General features: G+C 39.0%; 1 protein-coding gene across 3 annotated transcripts in view; it reads right to left on the bottom strand.

Moving 5' to 3' along the window:
- Positions 1 to 15,060, bottom strand: part of AIG1 (androgen induced 1) — a 129,375-nt gene that overhangs the window by 106,051 nt on the left and 8,264 nt on the right. The window lies entirely within an intron of this gene.

Genomic DNA, 15,060 nt, shown 5'->3' with positions numbered 1-15,060 from the left:
GAGACACAGAGACAGCCAGCTTTGAATGGGGACTTTCTCTTTGGGATTTCAGACCTTTACCAACTTTTAGAGAATCTTGAAACTGATAAGGGATCAAAGAGATGATCCACTCATTTCTTATCCACCTCTTATCTTAATGATTTTAAGTGCCACACAAAAAGGGTGTTTTACATGGCAAACCAGCCTATTTAAGGTACTATTGTACATGACTTGGCAGTATAAATTCATGGTATACTGTAATGTTTCTGTCAAGCTATAGATTTTTTAAATACCAACAGATAAAGATTCAAACACAACAGATTCAAACCAACAGATTCAAAGCACAGACCAACTGATTGCTGGTTCAGTCCTCAAAAACAATACAGTGTACTTCCCTGCTCTTATTTCTTTATTCTTCTTTTCTAATCTTTTCTAAAACAAAAATAAAAGACATTTTCCTTATAGGTCAACATATTTACTCAGAGCAAAGAGAGGAGTAAGATTCACAATTGAGACGTTCCCTATCAGTGGCCATTTTATAAGGCAGAATAGTTCATCTGTGAACTTCTGTTAACTGTTGCATAATGGGACAAGAGGAACAACCAAGAGCAAAGCAGGCCAATCCACAGCAATTTACTGCTCCTAACTCAAACCGGCACCTTAAATTCAGCCTAAAAAACCCACAGGAAAAATTACTGTAACTGGACAAAACAAAACCAAAAGTAATTTCTTTGTGGCAAGATACATTTAGTAGGCAGACTGCTACATTCTACATGACTTCCCATTTTTGAGTGAAGCCCTGCTGAAGAAAACTGCAGTGAAACAAGGCCTAAGGCAATGCTGTCATGTGAGGACTGCAAAAACATCACACTGAATGCAACCACTTAGTCAACCATAGGCAGAAAAAAGGACTCTGTAGTATTCTGGAATGTAACCAGACTTTTAAGGGCCAAAACCAAGTAACAGAATGACAAACACTTCCCCTAAAGAAATAAAAACATGAGGGGTTTTTTTGCTATACTGCTTTTTTGATTATTATATTAGAATATCATGAATCAAATGGTGCATTTCTTTTAATTCTGAGAGATCATGACTGGTGACAGGCTAGTATAGGCTAGAATTTCTCCAACTAGAATTTTGAACTGTTTTACCTAAACAAATGAACCTACTTTAAATGTGTTACACATTTAAAGAAAAACTTAAAACACCACATTATGTACTTAAATCCGACATGTTGAACAAATGAAATGTTTTCTGTAGTAAGTAAAATCAGATGTATTGCTTCTTTTCACAATACCCTACAAGATTTTAGAGGCAGTTGATATTATCCTCCTATACCCCATTGTTATTTGCAGGTGAGGAGGAAAACGAGCTTTCCTACTTTTTAGCTCCCAGTTGGTTCCTCAGTGAATTGATTTCTTTCATTCTGTGTGAATGAAATAGTTATTGAACCAAACTAATGAATAAAACAAGAAATAATTTTTCTGTATGTGTAGAAAAGACTGGTGCTGTCAAAAAAAAAGCCATTAATACTGAAGCAATCTCTAGCTCTATTACTTAACCATTACCTTCAGTAGCTCTGTGGTGTGGCTCCTCTCAAAAAACTTCAGTAACACGTGCACCAGCTAGATGTAACATAAACTATTGAAAAACCTGGAAGTGTAGTCCATGCTGATAAAAGAATCCAAAAACATGCTGTACCAGAATACAGGATGGATGAGTGTGTTATGCTATCACGCATCCAGCAAATGGGATTATTACCAGTTAGATCCTTAGCAGACAATGCGATTGTGTAGTTCTACAATACCACACAAAGACACAATGTGTAACTGTAGGAGAGTATTAATATGCCAAAGAGTGGAGGTTTCAGCTTATTAGTCAGGACTCGGGTAGACAAAGTTCTAGGAAACCCACTGTTAAGCATCATCTGAGCAAGGGGATGGACTAGATGACCTCCTGGCTTAGCCTCCTGAGTGATCCTATGATTAAGTCAAGTCTGGGGATCCATGTAAGTCGAAGTGTTAAATCTCATCAAGGAGTATGATCTCTTCCTTGTTTGTAGAACATATCTCTAGAATGTACCAGCTGATCACGAAATCTTAAATACATCTGAAGTGTTTCCACAATTTACTTAAGGACTTTTTCTATAGTCCTTACAGGTTTAAGCTTCACAGGAGGACATTGGTGCACAGAAACCACAGTAATAGTACTTGGTCTTGTACAAGCATCTCCCGCCTAGTGAGACTTCAAACGTGTAGCTCAATTTGGAGGGAAAAAAGAAGTCAGGGAACACTGAAAAACTGAAGATTTGAGCTTAGATTTGTATGACACACCAATATGCACTCGGTAGTATCTGATTGCTATTTCTTAAGTTCATATATAAACAACCAAAAAAAACCCCTATCCAAATTGTGTCATCCATTTCAAACTGGAAATCATTCTGTGATTGCAACATTTGCAAAGACTAGCTAGGCTCAACTCACCCATTACAATAAAAACAAGCTATTTGTGCATGTTTAGGCATGTAGGTGTCACTGACACTCAGAAAGAGTGAAGTAGCTGGTTATTTCACTGCTGTCTGCTGTCTAAACAGGTCAGGAAGTTCTTACAAACACACTTGCATAGCAGAACTGCCTTTCAAAACTGCTGTTTGATTTTCCAAATGTTATCACATATTGATCTCTCACCTTTCTAGTGACTGCTCAAAATCTGTTTCTATCTCCAAGAAACCAAAAGGCATCAAAACGAATAGTTTTCTCTTTTACATGTAATTTTAAAGTCCACTGTTCCCCAGCCATACAAAGAATTTTTACTCATATTCTGCCTCCAGTTTTCGGAGACACATTAAACTGATGCTATGCATTCTTTGGTGACGTCCTTATCATGGTATTTTTCCCTGGAAATTTCCAAGCCTTGTTGTCACCTGTAAACTAATAGTAATTCAGCTTTTAACCAAGATGCACCATGTTGATAAAAAACTGTCACTTAAGTATCTGTAAGGCAAGCTGTATGTGATGTATTTTCCTGAAAGGGCTTATTAAAATTTTGCAAGTAGTCCTTCCAATGGATAACGGTATATTATTAAAGGTCCTATCTACTTGAGGGAGTATTTTAAGGACTTGAATTTCCATCATTTATCATCGGCATCTGTGTGCAATGTAGACAAGATGCTAACAAACTAGGATGATAATGTTTTATTTTCACTTTGTGGAGTCTTCTGTCAAGTAAAATATAAGAAGCAAGATATGGATGTAGTCCTACAGCTATTTTCCCTGTTGCTAGTAAAGGCTGAAATAAAAGCTTCAGTTTCACTTGGGATATTGGAGTCTTCCATTTTAACACTTTAGGCATGCACAGTTCAAAAACTGTCCAGCCTCAAGAGGAGTCTAGTGACCCTTACCATTGCTCCCTAAGACTAGAGGAAGAACCCTAAATCTTAATGCCTCTTTACGGCACCATATTCACACCTACTGTGGTCTTCAGAGATATATTCAGCTATAAGACAGAACAAGAACAAGGCCATTTGGTAGGAGGCACTGTTGCTTCTTCTCCCTTACAATATAACTGCCACACATATCCTACACATACTCCACTTCACAAACAAGATGCAAACATTTTCATTATCTGTCTTGTTATTTTTCCTCCTTTGTTTGACCCTGTAGTACATTCTAGGTGGGATCTCACAAGCACACAATGTTCTTTGAGCTTTCTACTCTACTGACGCTGGTGGGTCCCTAACTTTAACTACAGCAAAGATTTCGAAAAATCTCACTTTTTCTAATCATATGTGGCATGAAATGAATAGGCAAAGCCTGAATGAAGGATTGTCAGGTAAGTCATACTGAAGATCTATAACTGAGTCTTACATAGACTATCAGGTGAAATTAGGTTGCAGTTGTGTTGTTTAATTTTAACTTGATGTTCAGAACGTTTGATAAAACAACACATGGATGCCAGCTTCTTACATATTAAGATGAGAAATATTCTCTAGTGCAGTTAAACAGTATCATATTACTGGCTTATCTGAAGAAACTGTGAAGAAGAATTGCAGCCAGTAAGTATTACAGAAAAGTCTATACAACCTTTTAACATTTATGGCTAGGACATCAAAAGAAACTAAGAAAGAAACCTACCAGAATTAACAGCCCAAGGTACAAAACCCTAGCAAATAGTATTTTATTATATCTTGTGACATCACCCTGTGAAGCAACAATAGCTAATTTTATTGTCACATTTTATACATAACCTTAAGCCCACAGAGTTACTAACTCTCCTATGAGAGTTATGACATGTTAAAGCTTAAGACAGTCTAGAATGAGATGACAGTCAAAATTGCTGACTGAACACTAAATAATTATTTTGTCCTTGATAGAAAATGGTGGAAATTCTTCAGGATTTGAATACCTCCCTCCCTTTCAGGCATCTCTGAAAGGTCATACTTAAATAGAGATGCACACACTTCTAAATAAACACCATTTGCATCTTCCTTTTGCTGATAAAGCTATTCCCTATAAGTCTATCATGGAAAAGAATATTTTTTAGTTTCAGACCTTCAAAACAAGCGGAAAAGTTGCACTAGAAATTCAAGAGAGTCTTTTCCATGCTTCAGTTTGTCTATTCACCAGATGAAACGTGTATTTCTAACTGGTACCTGTTTCACGGAAGAAAGCCTTCATTCAGTCTCAATTTAATTTTCCATGCCTTGAACGTTTGATCTCATCTACATCTACATACAAGATGAAGATAAGATGCTAGAGTTATCAAATTATAATGATGTGCATTCATGTGACGACGATGTAAATCACAACACAGTGTGCAAACTAGAAGCCTTAAAACTGGATGAAGGCACAGAAGTCCAAGCACCAGCAAAGCTAAATCCTTATTTGGAAGAGAGTAGAACAACAATAAAATCAGCTTAATTTTTGAAGTAAAACTGTCAGAAGCAAATTTGGACTACATTTAATCAAGAATAAAAACATCTAAAATTCTTTTGCTGCCATGATTGTTTACTACTAATTAAGCAGATAATCTTTTCACACTCCATTTGCAGCAACATCTTCTGTTCAAAGTGTTGTAAAGATGTTCTGTTTGTGCAACACAGAAACAAACACTTGTAAATTTCCCTTTTTGATGGTTCTATACTTTGATCAGTTCAGTTCCTTTTATGACTTCAGGACAACTGGCTTTTAGAAGTTTATTGAAGGAAAGATGTTTACAATGGGAATAGGTCCGATTGCTGTAAGCTTAAAGCTCAAAGCTCAAATCAGATAAATCACTTAAGATGTAATTTTTTCAACTATAAACACTTAGAAGTTGTCATGTGATTAGAGATTAAAATGGCAGCTATTCTCAAAATTACGTGTATCTGGAAGCTACCTACTACATTTAATTGGTGATCTGCGGAAGCAGATACACAACCTTATCTGAGTATAAAGAGCAAAGGTAAGCTTCCAGTGACACGGCAGAGCAGGAAAAAACCAATCAGTAGCACAGAGTAATAAAACACCTGACAGCAAAACTAACTCTCTAGCTCTGAAAGTTTGTTATTGGGGTTCACTTATGCCTTTTTGATAGTCTTCTAATATATGACTCTACATCTCCAGACTTTCTCTTTAGACCAGTTTTCTTTAATTAAATCACAGACCTTTTTAGGCTTCATAGCTGAAAGATACTAGGGAATTATTCAGAAAGATTAATTTCATGCTCTGGAAAGAGAATGTGAAAAATGTAGTCACTATAAAACATGCTCGAAAAACATTCTTGTGAGAAAAAAAGAGTGAACCATAAACCTTTATTCTCCCCACAGAAAAGTGTTAATTAATGAGCTGACTGAAAACCATAAATATAAAACATACATCTAAAAAAATACAAAACCCAGAAGAGTTTGTGAATTAATTTGACACTTTCCACTTCACCACATGAATACAATTTTTTTGTTGTATATCCCACATCCTCCTCTCTTTTATTTATAATTGTAAGTATGGATACACATACTTTCTCTTATGTGCCTCAAAACCTTTGGGCTAGGGTTGCCATTCGTTTTTTTTTCCTAAAAGAAAGTGATGCACTCCGCAGCTATGAAAGCTGGACCTCCTCATGGGCTGCCCCATGACAGTGACCATGGGCTGCATTCGTGAGCAGGAAGGGGAAGGTATGCAGCCTGACCTTGCTCTCCTGGGCAAAAGCAGCCACCCAGGAGCCAAGCAGCAGGTTGGCTGTGGGCAGGGCTTCTGCTGACAATTGTCCCCATCTCCCCCAGAGAAGAAGGCGAGCAGCAAGTGACTGCCCCTCAAGCTGAGTGGCACCTGTGGGCCACCACTCAAGCACCAGTGGCAACCAGCAGCAACGGCCCCAACAGAACAGGGCACACAAACGCTGATGGCACATACGCTTATCCACTTACATAACCACAGACTACAAAACATGCTAATAAATAAGGTAACACACAAAATTCAGGATCAGGAAGGCTGCCAGAACAACGTGTTCCTCTCCAGAGCGTGTACACAGCCGCCTCAGCTCAACTTAGGAGAAAGGCCTTACAGGCAGAAGGCCTCAGCTCAGGAAAACAGGGCCTCGACCACAGGTATCTGAGACTGACCAAATACTCACGATAGTACTTCGCAATCTCCTTCACTACAACTCACTGATCCTGTATGAATTTTCAAACAAATAATAAATATTGGAGAAAAAAACATCAAGCACAGTGAAGCAATAATCCATGGACATGAAACGCATTCCTCATTTCTCTCCCCATTCAACTCCACAGCTACATGAAGACAGTAGCACAGTAAACAAGCCTCCTCCTCCTTAACACACTTCAAGTAATTCTTCCCACACACAGCTGCCACTATCATGCATATTTCAAAGCCTCCATCTGGGCTTGACAACTGTACCTTCCTTTCTTCCAGCCAACAGAAATACATGTCCTACTGAAACAGGCATGGACAGCGTTGCACTATTTATTTCAAAAAGAAGCTATTCCACAAGCAGGTCGTGTGGGTGGAAGCCCCCATGGTAACCTACATGTTCACCCAGTAGGTTAGAGCTACCCTACATTCATTTTTCCCCTCTTTCCAGCTAAAAATTGTCTCCAGGCAGTATGTGAGAATTTGTGGTACTTGTCCAGGCTGCTGAATGCTTGGTTCTTCCAGATAAACATCTACTGCTTACACAGGGATTAACTTCACAGTATACCCAGCAGGTTCAACATTTCCCAGAAATTCCTCATTTATGCCACATGTGCTACACAGTGCAGGTACAGCTCCTCCTGTTCAGAAATATGGCAATAATCCCCACAGCTGCTGCAGACTTTGAGTACGCCCTGAACTCAGCAAAAACCGGGGCCAGATCTCCGGTCTGGGGCCTCCTCTTTTTCTCCTGAAGGCCAGCTGTCCCTGCTGCAGCTATCCCTCCTGATGCTCTCACTGCTGCAGCAGCCACCCACTCTGTACCCATGGCAGCAGCCTGCATTCCACCATTTCAATAGCTATGTCTCTTCCTTTCAACCTCATTAGCAACCTGGACATAGCTCACCCTTCCTACACCATCAAATGCACTGTCCTACATCCACATGCAAACAAGCACCTTGCCTCTCTCCACCTCTTGCTCTGCAGCAGGTGGGGAGGCATCAGCTGGGGACAGTGTGTGTTGCAATACTGGGAATGGCTGAGGCCAAGGCAGGATATGGCTTTTATCTTGGAGAGCAGAAGAAGGTCATGCCACAACAGGGGCCAGTGTGGAGTCAGGTAGCTCCTGCTCCACCAAGGAGTAGCACATGCCTTCATTCACACCTAATGGCAATGTTCATGTCCACACACTTCCCATGTCTTTGCAGGTAGCAGTAGCAGCAAGTGAGTCACTGGGTGAGACGGGGTAAACTGGAGGTGATGTTTGATTACCTGGACAGTGCTTCTGTAATAGCTAGTCTCAACTCCAGCCCCACCCCACCCTGCTAAAAACATGGAGATTGAACAAGAATAATCTATGGGCAGCCTCTGTTCCACAGGTGACCTTATGGACCACCTCAGATTAACCATGTTTTAACATACAGATTACACAACGAAGATAACTCTTAAGGATTTTAATGACTACATGTCTGGCCAATTTCAGTGTCTTGCATGCTGGCTTTGTATTTGGTTTAAATCACGCCTCTCTACAGAGAGATACTGTGAGGCTTATTTAGGTAATATTTCCTAAGTGCTTTGACATCTTGTAATAAAAGGTGCAATCATACTACAAAGCAATTGTACTCTTAGTAAGATGCTAGCTACCAGGAGTCATTAATTTTGTTCTAAAAAGAAATCAGAAGACCTCCATCTACACGTTCATTGCTTCTTTCTTGGAAGACAAAGAACCAAGGAAATGGTACGAAAATAAGTATCCATAAGAACAGACAAGGCTGGCTATTTGGAGTAGACATTCTTCAGCCATAGATACTATTTACCTATAAGTTTTCTTTTAGGATAGTCACCAAGCAGGAAAACTGCAAGACAAACTCCAGGGAAAGATACCTGGAGTACTCAATCATTATAGATATTATGGAAAGAGATATGGCTCAGAAATTCTGCCACTCGGCAGCCACTACCTGTCTTCCTGCTTTAACACCATTTCCAACAAACTGAGATGTGGCCTTAGTTCTCCTTAAGCTGATTGTATAGGTTTTAAAATTTTTCTTTGGTATTTGTCATACTGCTTTGGAGGTCACCCAGGCATTTTCTGCAGACTGCTGGTATACTTAATCATTTCAGTGGCTTCCTGCAGTAAATCAGGAGACATTACATTAATAAATGATGGGGCTCTTCCAGGTCTGATTCATAACGCTGAATACCCATTTACCTGGCTTTAAAAGAGTCCTTTTAAAAGGTCAGTTTATTCTACAGAATTGTGAATATCAAGGATACGTCTTCTCTCACACAAGATATATACAATCGAGGCCAGCATCTCAAAAGGTACAGAGACACTAGAGTGATTCAGAACAAGGACTCATGGCTGTCTGCACCAGAACCCAGCTGAAGAGACCTTGTCTGAAAATAAACCACTGAGATGCAGCCACACCACACAAATAAGCATTTCATAAAATTAGTTTACCTCCATTGCTACACTTCTTTGTCTGGCAAAAAATGTTTAGTCACATTCATTGAGCACAAGACCCAAGACCGGCAAAATACCAGGTCTAGGAAGGAAAGATTGGCCAAAAGCACACTTTGCTTATACCATATTATTGTTATTTGGTTACTTCTTCAAAATACTTATTAATCCCTGCAATCAGGATATATCTAACTAAACAAAACAAAAAAAAACCCAGAAAGACTAAACTGTTGTTTTCTGAATTTGACTTTATCACATCCCCTCTTGACTTTCCCTTTTATATTTCAAATTCAAGTTTGCTTTCACTATCTCACACAGCACAGGTACAATTCCTATGAAATAAGGGTAATATTTATGAATCTCACAACTTGCAGTATTATGTTTCTCTTGTGACAAAGGAAAACAAAGCGAGTTTTCAATTAATACAGATGGCAAAATATTTCTGAATAGCAATTTCTCACTGCAAAGGCTGACTCCTTTGTAATGTAATTTTGTACAAGCATCTTCCTGAAGACAATCAAGTGTTTTGTTTTCACTTGATCAGTCCAACTGCAGTGCAAGCATGAATTTGAAATACTTTTTCTAAATCTTTTTTTTCCCCCACAAGCAATTGCAGATTGACTTTTTCTTCCCATCTGGAATAAATTCATTATTTCTAAATGTACAATCACACCAGAAAAGACATTAAAAAAAAAAAAACCCACAAAAAACAACCCTAACCAAACGCTTCAATACTGTAGGGTTGTATCTTGCAAGGTCCTGAAAACTCTCATATTTCTCACTCACACGTAGTACGGTGTGGATGCTGAGTATCACCCAGAACTGGAAGCCTGACCTCAGCTCCTGTGCAAACTAAGCAGAACAAATATGGATAATGTAGAGAACACCTTTTCATTAGCTGCCAGAAGTAATGCCAAAATAGCTGTGTAGATCAGGACCCTTGCAAGATCCACAGACCTTATGTGATATTTTATCAGTAGGCAGTTGTGAGCGTTGGTTCCAGCGACACACCACAAAGACCCTGGGGTAGAGTTAGACTCCTGGCAAAAAACTGGCATGGAGACTAAAGGACTCCCATTAAAACACTGCACACAGTCCACAGCCCAGTGCTGCACTGGGCACAGGAAGGTTAACCTTGCAGGCTGGAGACCCTAGGTGGGTCACGTGTTGACCGCTTCTGGTTCCAGCCATCACCTGACTATTTGGCTGACGTGTCTTAAAAGACATCCTTGAATCTAAATCACCTAGTCCAATCAGATTTTTATTTGTATCGGCTTATGTTTTAGCCACCTGATTTTGCACTTCTGGTTTTGTGTGTGCCTACTGGGCACGTGTTCAGCCCTACCACTGGCTGGATGTGGGGGCACAGAGCCATGGTAGGCTCATGTCTATCAGGCTACTGCATTTAGCAACCTCTATCAAGAATGAATATGCTTACAAGTAGGTTTGAGCAGAATTTTACCACTGTGAAATGCAGATTCTCTCTTCTTCTACTTCTAAATAGCAACAGGTGTGTCTACATGCACTCCCAATCCACCCACACAAATAAGTACTTATATATGTTCACATGAAAAAAAACACACCTTCTTCCATTAATCACAGTTAACAGCCAACAAGCTAAGAAATGTTTAAAAATATCTTTGTTCACCTCACTGAATACAGCAGATTTCAAACCTCAAAACAACTGTTGTGAGATAAGTTTTCTTATTAGGAAATATAAAAAACAAATTGTTTCAGCATCTCATTTAAAATACATACATTACCAAAAAAAAAAAAAAAAACAAACCATGGAAAAAGATGGAATACTGATTGCTCATTCCATAAATTATTTCAATTTTTCAACTTAAACATCAATTTCTGTCAAGGACCTGGTTTTGAGTTGGAAAATTTATCATAAAAAGTTGAATGGCAGACTACGAAAAAGTGACAAGGTTTTAATACCATAATAAACACTAGAATTTTGACTTATTACGGTTAACACTTATGAGAGTTTTTCCTGTAACTAGGATGCTTAAAAACTTGCTCGAAAACAGAAGGCAAAGCTAAGAGTCTTATATAACATCATTTCAAAAGCAGTTCCTTCAAGGTTATCACCACACCAAAATCAAGCTTTTCTGATGGAAGACGACTGATCAATCACTGGTTTGGGTTTACATATAAAAAGCCAAGAGAACGACACTGCATTCTCCTGGTCAGCTATTTGGGAAGGACAGGGTGAGGATGTAGAAGACAACATTAGACAGTGAATGCACTGGGAGAAAAGACAGGATGTGTGAATGGTGGGAAGAGTATAAGGAGTACTGTGGGAAAAGAGCATAAGGAGTACTGTGGAGATTAAAAAAAGCAGCACTAGACAGGGAAACACAGGCTTCTGTAAGAGAACGGAGTGTTTAACTGGAACTTGGATACGGAACTGAAAGATCAAGTATTGGGTAAAAAGAGATTAGAAAGAATGAGGAAAGGGATGTTGCACTTGTAGGTTCCTATAGGGGAAAAAAAAAAGGCCAGGAAATATAGTGATAGTTATGAGCAATGAGTAACTGACTGGGTGATAAGGGGCATGAATGGGTCAGGGCAAAGTGGGAGCACTTCCATTCACAAAACCAGCAGTACATGAACAGAATCACCCCTTGCACACTCTCAAAGACATCCATGTTTTGCTCACATGTTGTAGGTCGAATTTTAAAAACCAAGAAGCTCAGATCCCACTGGCTCAAATCCCCAAAGTAACAGGAGGTCTCTCCACTCTTTAGTAAACTACAACCCATAAAATACATCTCGTAATTTTAACGCAGCCCTACAATTAATAGGGAACAAGCCAGCTTTGGATTAATTTGGCAATGTCATTTTAGCAGCTTCTGCCCCAAATCATGAGACAAAGAAAATAATACTTAGCCTGAAATGCCACATGACTTAATAATGTAGAACATAAGCTCTGGAAATTCAGAGGTGTTTAACTTCTGAAATTATACTGGCATTGAGTCAAGCAGATTTGAATACCAGTCTTCTATAATCATATGTTAGAATTAGAAACAATCATTAGCTTCTTAATAAATACAGGAATATCCATTTTTATACATGGCAGAGGATGAAACAGCTGACCTGAAAGCTGTCTGCTCTCTCTTGTTAGCTAGAGTTCTTTGGCAATTAAAAATTTAACACTGTCTTGTACCTCAAGCCACTGTAATCTTCTATCCGTGGTTCAAAAATGGGTTGCCTAAACTGACTCCGGTAGTAGCAAGGCAATTTACAGTTCGATGTGCACAGCATATGGGAGGAGTACAGAACACAGCAACTTTTATGAACAGTTTGATATTTTCAAGTTACATGCAGTGTAAGTAGGTAACTATTATGTCAAAGGTACACAAAGATGCATCTCGATCTCCGAACACCCCAGATCCCTTTCAGCCTCCTGAACACCCAGTTTAAAAGTGCTGTGCAGCAGGTCCACACAGGAGAGGTTTCTTTAGTGACTCATGCATTCTTGGGACTAATTTCCTTGGACCTACAGGAATGCAGATCATTGTGTCAGATGCACAGGCAAATTTGTAGTTCTTGGAACACAACAATAACAAGTAAACTGAGGTCAAGAAAGTTTTTACAGCATGAAGTTTCAATTGGTTCATAAGCTTAAGTGAACAGCAAATGGGGACCTTTGCATCTGTCAGTGCATATGGCTTCTAACCAAGGACAAAGACATGGAAGCACACACTGTGTGGAGCAGAAGCGTGCTAAGCCAAACAAGCTATATGCAGGGAAGTGGTGACATGCCACCAGTGTGTGGCGGGGTTGTGGGTGGGGAGATTGCGTGGGAGTGAGAAATAGGTGCAAGGACAAGGCAGGGGAGAAGTTCAATGGAACAAACACATCCTGGTTTAGCTGAGAAACACCAGCCACTTTATATCTCTACCCTTCATTTTCCCTCACTTCATCCTCAAACCTGGCAGTCAAAGTAAATACCAGTTTGTCACAACACCATGGTGCACTGTCCCACCTACACATCTCAGGTACGAAGTGCTGTCATCTACCAGATCTCTCTTTTCTCTCTCCTCGCTTCCTTTACAGAGCTCAGCCTACACAAGCACTGACCATAAAGAACGTGCATCTTCTCTAGGGTCAAGGGTCCTATTACAGTGCCTCAGGATCACACAGAGATGCTAGTCTGAACATTAAGAAATACTGCTACCACTTCAGCGACAACCTTGTCAAGCATCTCACACAGAAAACAGCCCTTTTGCATTCATGCATTTTATCAATTTATACAGCAGCATTTAAAGACAGTAGTTTCTTTTTCTTCCTTTTGCATCTGATCAAGCACATTCAGAAACATATACCACCTGTGCTCTCCATGTTGAACTCCCACTCCTACAGAATGCTAATAATACTGGCAAAAATAATAAATAACAATTTGTTACTTATGTGCTGCCAGGACCAGAAGGCTTCAAGACACCTAACAAAATATACGTAAATGGGGGAGAGAAAGTGGGGACTGAGAAGTAAATTTACCCGCAGGTACACAAAGGACAAGGTTTAAAAAAATATACAAATGAAGACAGCACTTCCCCAAACAAAAAAAAAGAGCCAATCATTTTCTAACAGAGTAAAATTGAAATTCTCTGCTATGTCGCTGCATGACCAACTCAAACAGTCTGAAGTGTCTAGCAGAATTTGCAGAGATTCAGCCTTCTAAATTGTTTCACTTAAACTAATTCACTGCAAAAACCCCACCACTCTTTGTTCTTTGCTTTACAAGTTAGCAAGGAATTAGCGAAGGATTTAACATTCTGCTCTTCTGCACATTCTACTTTAGCTTATCTTTACCAGGGCAATCAATATTCAGCTAGTAAAAAAAAAAAAAAAGCGCTACTAGCCTCATTTTAAGCTATACTGTAGAATCTTGAAGCACTTTGAAAAAAACTAACCTGATAGAAAGCTCTGGTGAAAATACCTGAGCTGTATTAGTTGTACACAGATCTAAGTGGAAATTATTATATAATTGCACCCTTCGGCAAGTATTTGTTCGGAAATCCTACTGTAAACTGGATACTTGCAAGGGCAGTGGCAAGACAAGATGTTCAGGGAACGCAACCAGAGGCATTCAAATGTTGCTTTCAAACTCTGCAGGGAAAATCACATGGACTTACCCAAGCTGCCAGAAGGAGCCTTCATATAAATGAAAATCAGGTTTCAATTTTATCCTAGCATTTCACAGGAGCTTAACCTCTTTCTAACCAACGGAATCTTTAAAATTTTGCAGTATATTGCAAAAAAAACCCAGCTACAAGCCAAGAGAGTGTAAAATATCCTGAGGTTAACTGGCAACATGTTGATGAAAATCCTCTTAATCACAGTTCTAACTGGGAGAGCAACTTGTTTTTTAAGTCTTACCAGAAATTTTAATTTACTTCAGTTCCTTCCCTCTGAAAAGGCTGAAAATTTTACTTCAGCTTCCAAATTATTTTATTTTGTTCTTCAGACTTCGGTTAACTTTTCTATCTAGTAAAGTCAAAGACAACTTTTTCAGCGGTAGCAAATTTAACTATGTCAAGTCGAAAAAATCTTAAATTATACTTGGTTAATAGAACAAAGGCTATAAGGCTTTGTAGACTAATAACAAATCCAGAGCTTTGGAAAATATGGCATGGGGAAAACATTTGAATAAATGCAGGTAAATAAGGTAAAATTTTAAAGCTTTCATTAGAATAAAGAAAGCTTCTCGTCGTATTCTCCCATCAAAAGAGTGAACAAGGAGTCTGTGCTTCGCTTTGGTCTTCAAAATAAACCAAAGCATTGTGAATTTTGTTTCTACCTCATATGCCATATACATACCTGGACATGCAAGGTAAGAAGGTCAGGCTTCCGATTCAGATACTTAAAAGAAAAGAAACTACCTTGAGAGGAATTTGATGTTTCTTGTGTGTTCATTGCAAGCAATAACATCACTTTTATTTCAAATACAGAAATGCCCAGTCTGAACTTATTACATACCAGTAT

Source organism: Cuculus canorus, chromosome 3 (assembly GCF_017976375.1).
Source record: "Cuculus canorus isolate bCucCan1 chromosome 3, bCucCan1.pri, whole genome shotgun sequence".
In the NCBI taxonomy this organism is placed as follows: Eukaryota; Metazoa; Chordata; class Aves; order Cuculiformes; family Cuculidae; genus Cuculus; species Cuculus canorus.
This window is presented reverse-complemented; position numbering and strand designations above follow the sequence as displayed.